Source organism: Nelumbo lutea, chromosome 1 (assembly GCF_056320005.1).
Source record: "Nelumbo lutea isolate HS-2025 chromosome 1, American lotus-T2T, whole genome shotgun sequence".
In the NCBI taxonomy this organism is placed as follows: domain Eukaryota; kingdom Viridiplantae; phylum Streptophyta; class Magnoliopsida; order Proteales; family Nelumbonaceae; genus Nelumbo; species Nelumbo lutea.
Window position 1 is genome coordinate 125,735,659 of NC_142684.1, and position 8,546 is coordinate 125,744,204.

Below are 8,546 nucleotides of genomic sequence, written 5' to 3' on the forward strand. Positions count from 1 at the left end.
ATGTCGTAAGAAAATTGTTAACAATCAATGGGTTTAAAATTTTAGTGGACCGTTGAAACCTTTTACATCGATAAAATAGATGTATTCAATGTATCGTTTTCGGGTATCATATTGAATAAGTCAGATATATATGGATATGCTTTGGAAATACATACATACCAACCAAAAATATAAAAATGTTTGGATATGCTACTAAAATGCATACAAATCACATAAATACATTAATCATACTAAATTAAAAGCTGAATTATCTATGAATAAGATATAAACACATGAAAAATGCATACTTCAATAAGTTATACCAAGAGAAATATTACAATAAACAATGTTGGGACTCTAGAACATTCAAACATTGTACAATTATCACTCATTCAATTTTAGAATTCTAATTTTCAATTTTTATTAATTTTTGGAAATAATTATTAATTTAGTATTTTATTTAAATAACAACCATTTTTTAAATAATAAATATGTTTTCATTTTTAACATATAATGTTTTTATTTTACACATAATTGTAAAATAAAAAAAATAAATCATTTAAGGTAGATAAAATAAATTATATTTAATTTTAAGTTTTTATTAATTTTTTGGGGAAATTGAATCTTAAATTATTTGTTTCAGTTTTTATAATTATAATTTTTTGTTTTACATTAATTTGTTGGGAAATTTTATTTATTTAGTATTTTTATATAATAACTGTTTTTAAAAATAATAACTATGTTTTCATTTTGAACATATAATTATGTGTAAAATCAAATATATAAATCATCTAAGGAAGATGAAATATATTATTTTTATAATTTTTAGTTTTTAATAAATTTTTTTGGAAAAATTAAATCTTGAATTATTTATTTTAGTTTTCATAATACTATTTTTTAACTTGTATCAAAGATGAAAAACAATCCAAAAGTACTCAATTTACAATTTTGTCAAACTAGGCACGGATACACCTCCATATCGGTTGTATCAGACCGTATCCACTAATGCGGTGCGATACGGCCCGATACAGAGGCGTATTGTACTGATATGCATGACTCATAGGATATGTATCCAGTCATAACGAATCCTATATCCATGATCATAGATACAGATACGATGCTTCGTATCGGGAGTATCGTATCAATACCTTAATCCTTGGATGTATTGATAGAAAAGTCAACCGATGGAAAGGGAAGGGTTTATGATGAAAACCTTACACTTAAGCGTTCATGGAAAAGTCAACCGATGGAAAGGGAGAGGTTTACGACAAAAACCTTACACTTAAAACAAATTCATGAAAATATGTACTGGGTATGGAGTTTTACATTGATCTGAATATACACTGAAATGTGAAATGCAAATCAATAATGGAATTTTATGCTAATTTGCATTTACACTGAAAATAAATATTGTATTTGGTTACAGTGAAAACATTGAACCAAAATGAATTTATTATTGACTTCAGTTTTACAAATATTTAATAAGAATGCATTTTTTGTATAGAAAAGAATAGTAAATTTGTTTTATTGGCATACTAGTAAATATGTACGTGCATTTACACGTGACAGTATTTCTAAGACAAATTAAACTATTTATAATTCATGGACAGTTTCTCAACAATTATAAGGGGCAGTTTCTGGACAGTTATAAGTGGGCAGTTTCTAAAATGAGAGTAAAGGATATATACACCCTCTTTATGCCCATTGTATGTTTAGATAAAGGGGATAGAAAATATCCAATGAAAATTCCAAAAAGAAGGAGCATTTTCTCTTTTATAGGTAGTATAGATGTGCATTTGCACTCCAAAGTTGGTCAATATGTTAAAAAAGGTATATTTCAACCTTGTAATTTATATAGCTATCACAACTAAATACATTTGATAAAAATACAAAATTTATCCGTACAAAGCCAAATTTGCATTTCCCTAAACAATATCTTTGCACTCTTACCAAATGCTGCATAAGAAATTTTACAAAATTTATAATTTTCTATTTTTTTCTCAAACAAAACATAGCCCAAGGGAAAATGAAGTTGTCTGCTTCTTTTTTAAATTTATTAAGTTGTGTTTGGTTTGAAGGAAAAAGTAGGGAAATGAAGGGAAAGGTAGGGAAACCTTTACAATCTTCAAACCAAACATAGCCTAAGTTTTTAATCTTATATTGTATTTATAGAATTCTGATCCAACGGTTGATAGCATGAGAGCTGATGATTTCTTAAATCGCAAACCTTGTTTTTGTTCTTCGTTGGACAATACACCCTCCTTTGGCCACATATCAACAATCTAGACTATCCAATAGAGAGAGATAAATTGAAATTAAGACATTATTTTTCTATTAAATGATGAATTACATTTCTAATATTTTTCTAAAGATAGATTATTTTTATCAGGTAAATTACACCAAAACTCCCTTTTTATTATGGAAAAGTTAATTGACCTAAATTTTTTTTCCTCTCTTGAAAAAACCAAAAATGTGCAAGTGGTTCGACTGAAACCAAACAAAAAAATTGGTTAACCGAACCGATCGGTTCGGTGTTTTTAAAAAAAACCAAAGGTACCAGTTTGGTTTCGGTTAACCAATATAGAAAATTGGTGGTTGACCAAACCAACCGATGTACATATATTTCTATATATTTATGTATATTATATATTATATATTTTTATATATTATAAATTAATAAATATGCATTATATATAAGTATATATATTTATAATATATGATATATTATTATTTAAAATATAATATTATATATATATATTTATAAATATTTTTATAATATATATTATAAAAATAAAAAAACTGAAAAATCAGTGAGCCGAACCAACGATTAATCAATATATTTATAAATATTTTTATAATATATATTATAAAAATAAAAAAACTGAAAAATCAGTGAGCCGAACCAACGATTAATCAATTGGCTTCGGTTCGATTTTGATTATCGGTTTCCAAAAACCAGTTAACCGAGCCGTGAGCACCCCTAAAACTGAATGTGGTGGTACTGGTACAAAGTGGAATTAGAACCATCTCATGGCCATGGGAGGCTTCTCCATTACGATACGACCATGCCTCTGTTTCATTTCATTTTCATCCATTATCCAACTGTTGCTTTCATCCCATTGTTTCCCTTGTCGTGGACTTTTTCTTATCACCTAACTCTTTGCTCTTTTAGTTCAACCAAAAATTACTCAGAAATGGCACACATTTTGGATAGTGGAGATCTTCTTCACGGCTCCATATCTGCTATCCACAAAAAACCTAGCCACAAGTCATTGGCATTGCAGCGACATACTAAGAACATCTACCATGAATGATAATATACAAGTATTAGTATCTTGAGGGTTGCAATCTGAGATCCTTCAGTGTATAAGGGACCATTCATTGCTCTCCACTCATTTTTCCAGTAATGAAAAAGCACATTCAAAGTGATATTTAGGGCCTATTTGCTTCCTCTTAGGTTGTGCTTGGTTTGAAGGAAAAAGTAGGGAAATGAAAGGAAAGGTGAGGAAACCTTTACAAACCTTGTATAGGTTTCCCTACCTTTCCCTACTTTTTCCTTCAAACCAAACATAGCCTTAACTCTTATCTCTTAACATGAATCTTTTAACTTTAAGAGAAAAATGGTTGTTCACTTCCTCTTGTCTCTTATCTCTTAAAGTGCAATCATACAACTTTTTATTTTCTAGTGATACCCCCAAAAAGGCAAACAAAAAATCTCATATATGGGGTCAAAATGGTTGTTTGATAATTTTCAGAATTTAGGATTCATAACAACATTCTCTGTATTCAAGGTTCAGAGGAAAGAAAAGTTCACCAATACCAATATACCTTTTAATGTAATTATTGCACTTTCATATGTTAGACTTCAGAGCAAACAAACAAATCCTTAGTAATTTTTTTAGTCAAGTATACTTTTGTCGGGGTTTGAGTGTGTGGAGTCACATGTTAAAATCACAGAGACTGGATGGAACCTAGCTTCTATGATCGAATGGCCGGGTTTGTCTGTAACAACCTATCGTTAAACCTCCTCTTCATAGACCAAGGTTTGGTTTTCTTCAGGATCGGGAGAGATGCTAGGATGGTCTTCCCTTTCTGCCTTGTCGTCCCCTTTTCTTCTCATCCTGGCCCATTTTATAGGACTGCTCCAGCTTTTGCTTAGGTAGGATCCTAGTTTCTTCTTATGCCTACTTGCCTAGGATCTTACCTTCCCCAGAGAATGCTCTGACAACTTCCCTTCTCCTTTTCCTCTTACTTGAAGACCTCTCCCCGGGGCTGCCATGCCCTTCATAAATGCTTGCCTACCTACTTGCTTGTAAGCTGATGTGGCACCTTCTTAGTATACCCCCTCCTGCTAAACCTTGCCCGGTCCATTTTCCTTGGAGGTTCCTTGTACTCCATGGTCTATCAAAGTGGTTAGCTCCTTGGTTCAGTTCCCCATTCCGGGCTACCTCTAATCAAATGAAATGTGGTGCATCATAGTCCCTCTGATTTCTTTTACTTCGACAACTTTCAATTATCTCATTCCTCTAGCCAATTATACATCAGAACACTAATACCAATTTGCATTAATATCTATGCCATTTATAATTAGCTTCAAAGTTTAGTTTCAAATGACAAATCACCAAGGCCTTGTTTGCTTTTGGGGAAGCTACTTATATGGGTAAATGCATTTAATAGGTAAGTAACATTTACCAGGATAATTGCATTTACCCATGCTTTTTTTTTGTTTTTTCATGTAAATATGACAATGAATTTATTAGCCATAAAAAGTCATTATTGAAAGAGACAATTTTGTCCCCTCCAAGTGTTGGCAAATTCTCCCTTAAGTGGAAAAATTACTTACTCACTTGGGAAATGGGTATCACTTAGGGAAAATAATTTTTTTTTGTGGATACCACATAAGTCTAATATAAGAACATGGGTATCTTGGTCAATGGGAACCAAAATCCCATTAACCAACTCAAATACCGCTTAATTAAGCTGGGCTGGTTTTGGCCATTTGCTGAATTTAAGGCTAGGTTCATCCAATAAGAAGTATATGGGTGGTGCTATACCAACGTTCATCCATTCTATTGAGATTAAATCTCATGAGAGAATAAATTTTATATGTTTGATTCATTGATCATATAACTTGGCTTTTGCATTTTTGGATTTAAAAATGTAGCTTTTTAAAATTCTTGTTTATTCTTTTTTTTTTCTTCGAAGTCCAACTTGAGAAATCTAGAAGACTTGGATTTATTTATAGGACCTTGCCTACTACCCATAAGGCTATATTTGATTTGAAAGAAAAGGAAAGAGAAAGGAGGGGAAATTAAGGGCCCGTTCGACAAGTCTTTTTGAGAAGATCTTCTTGTAGCTCTGACAATCAAAAGATGCATTGAGCTTTTGACATAAGATCTGGGCAGCCTGGCGACCGTTTGGCAGACGTGCATCTTTCCATGCATTGTTTCGGGTCCTTCCATGCGTCGTTATGGGTCTTTCCGCACAAGATTAAAATTCAAAAGATGCAAGAAGTTTCACTTGGAGCTTCCTGAAATCGTCCCAAAATGGGCTTCTCGCGTCTTTTCGATGTCCCGTCTTTTGGCGGCTAGATCTTCCGTGTGCCAAACAGAAATAGACTGATTTTCGGTCTTCCCGGCTTATAAACAACCAAAAGCACTTTTATGAAATCACTCTTATGAAAGTAGTTTTGTAAAAAACACTTTTATGGAATTACTTTTTGTAAAAGTACTTTACGAAAGCACTTTTATGGAAGTACTTTTATAAAAGCACTTTTATGAAAGTACTTTTATAAAAGCACTTTTACAAAAGTAGTTTTATAAAAGCAATTTTACGAAAGCACTTTTGTGGAAGAACTTTAATGAAAGCACTTTTACGAAAGTACTTTTATAAAAACACTTCTATGAATGTAGTTTTATAAAAGTACTTTTACGAAAGCATTTTTACAAAAGCACTTTTATGAAAGCACTTCTATGGAAGTACTTTTATAAAATTACTTTTACAAATCAAAAGCACTTATACAAAAGTACTTTTACAAAAGCACTTTTACTAAGTACTTTCACAAAAGTGCTTTTGGAAAAGCACTTTAATGAAAGTACTTTTATAAAAGTGACTTTTCAATGCCAAATGATATGTTTTTGTAATTTTCAGATTTTCTTCATTTTAATATTTTTTATAATTTTTTATATGTTATGTTTCTTATATAACTCTTGATATTTCATTTGGTTTGGATTGGATCCAATCCAGTCCATTTATATTTTAATGGATTGGATTGGATTTGGATTGGATTGGGTCTAGTCCATTTGTAAGTGGACTCACATTGGATTGGACCAGGTTGGACCAAATCCAGTCCAGTTGACACCTCTAAATCCAAGGTCTTGATCACTTCTAGGATCGTGTGTTCTTCTCTAGTCATAGGGGGCAAAGGCCTCTTCTCCACTTCCCACATTTTTGCTTGCGGATTCTGCTGCTATGTCACTAGTGTGGTTCCATGAACAAACTATGGCTCTTTGATATGATGTTCAAGATCTCTAGATCTCGACTTTAATCTCCAGTTTTGGAATGCAGAGTACAATAAGATAGCCAAGGGTGCAACTAGTAGGATGAGAAGCACGGCAGCAAAAGTGACGAAAAGAAGTTGGCCATGATTTTCGGTGATGCCAAAGGCTAAGAGATAAACAACTACAATGATGGTGATGACGTTGAAGATATTGAAATAATGATCTTCTTCTTTCTCTTGGGTAGAGCCGGAGGACGGTGGGAGTTCATGGAGAAAGAGGATGCCGATGAAGTAGACTAGGGTGGAGAAGAGAGAGAGAGAGAGAGAGAGTTGTTCCCGAGTTCGTATTTTCCGAAGAGGAAATTATTCGATGATGACACATTAGTCTCTGGCATGGCGCTGCCGGGATAGGAAGAGTTCCATCTATCACTGAACCGGCACCAACTTTTTCATTGTTGTAAAACTGAATTTATACCTAAAGCAAATGCAGCCTCAAATCCTTTCTTTTCTTTCAAACCAAATGCAACCTAAAAAGTGTGGAGTGGAAAAATATATATATGAATTGCTATCGCTTAATGTGTGTATCTGGTGCAATGAGATGTTTAATACACTTTACTCGCACTTCATATGAATCCGTGTAGGGATGCCATAGAGAGGATTAATCATGGCTATTGATTTTTTTTTCATCCAATAGTCAAAACATGTAGGGATACCATAATTTTAATTTCTAGTAGTCATAATAGTTGCTTCACTTTTCAAAGTGGCTTTTCATAATCTATATAAAAGGTTGTAAGTCAATGCATTTTACACAATTTTCTATGCACTTGTCTCTCAATCCAAATTACTATTGTATTATAGGTTTTTATAGAGATTTTTCAATATTGGCGGTTGGTGAGGGTTAATTTGGTCCTCCAATGACATCATTGAAATGTGGCATCGCAAAACAACTGGATGATACCTCGACACCACGTAAGAAGACCCCTTCGGACACTTCACAACTGCATCAACGACCTCGGCACCACATTGGTAGACCAAATAGTGAACAGCTAGGTGGGACCTTAGGTCGGTGTAAGAGGCGACCTGCTTCCACCGAACTGCCTGGGCCCCGGCAAGACATCAAGTCATCATGAGAGGCGACCCACTTTTTCTGACCTAACCTGAGTTCAACCAGTGACCTGCTAGGCGACCTCCTCCTTAAGCGGGTTATCATCTCTAACTTCCCTGGGATCACGATGCAAGTCATGCAACATTGTAAGAGCTGGTTATCACCCCGCCAGCTTCGAGCGTGACTATTGAGTAGTTTAGTGTCCCCTTGACCTTACCGGGCGTCCCTTCCATGCAAGAACCTAACTTCCCTCTGCCCAACATGAACATGCCTTTCGCACTAGTCGAGCCCTCAACGGTTCTTGTTGGGATCGATGCGTGCCAGTTCAACGAGTTGATGCAGTATGTCCGAGGGATAAATCTACAGATGAGGACATGGGAAGGACGCTTTGCGGTCTTGGCAGGGATGCAATAGCAACATCAACAACAATAACAATAACAACAACAACAACAACAACAACAACAATACCCATGAGGTAGAATGTTGACCAGAACCAAAACATCAGCTAGAATCAGAACCAATAGCCTGGCAACCAGAATTAGAATCCTGTACTAGACCCACCTCGTCGCTCTGACAACTAGAACCAATTCCCGATAGAGGAACTGAGCTAGGCCACAACACCAATTGAGACCGAGTGGTCCTAGAGAAGGCACCACAGACGTACATGCCACGTCATAGGAAGGAGCCACCTGGCTCTGAATGACAATGAGGAGGCAAAAAAGAAAGAAGAGAAGGAAGCCACTTTGTCAGCACAACAAGTGTCCCAAACTTCACCACTGGTAGTCGATATCCTCATGGCCCAATGACCGAAAGACTTCAAGGCCCCTAGCTTGGAATACTACGATTGGACAACCAATCCAGTTGACCACCTCGCCAACTTCCAGGCCCTAATGCAGCTACACAGGGCAAATGACGCGAGCATTTGCAAGGCCTTCTTAACCACTTTCCAGGGCAAATCTTGGA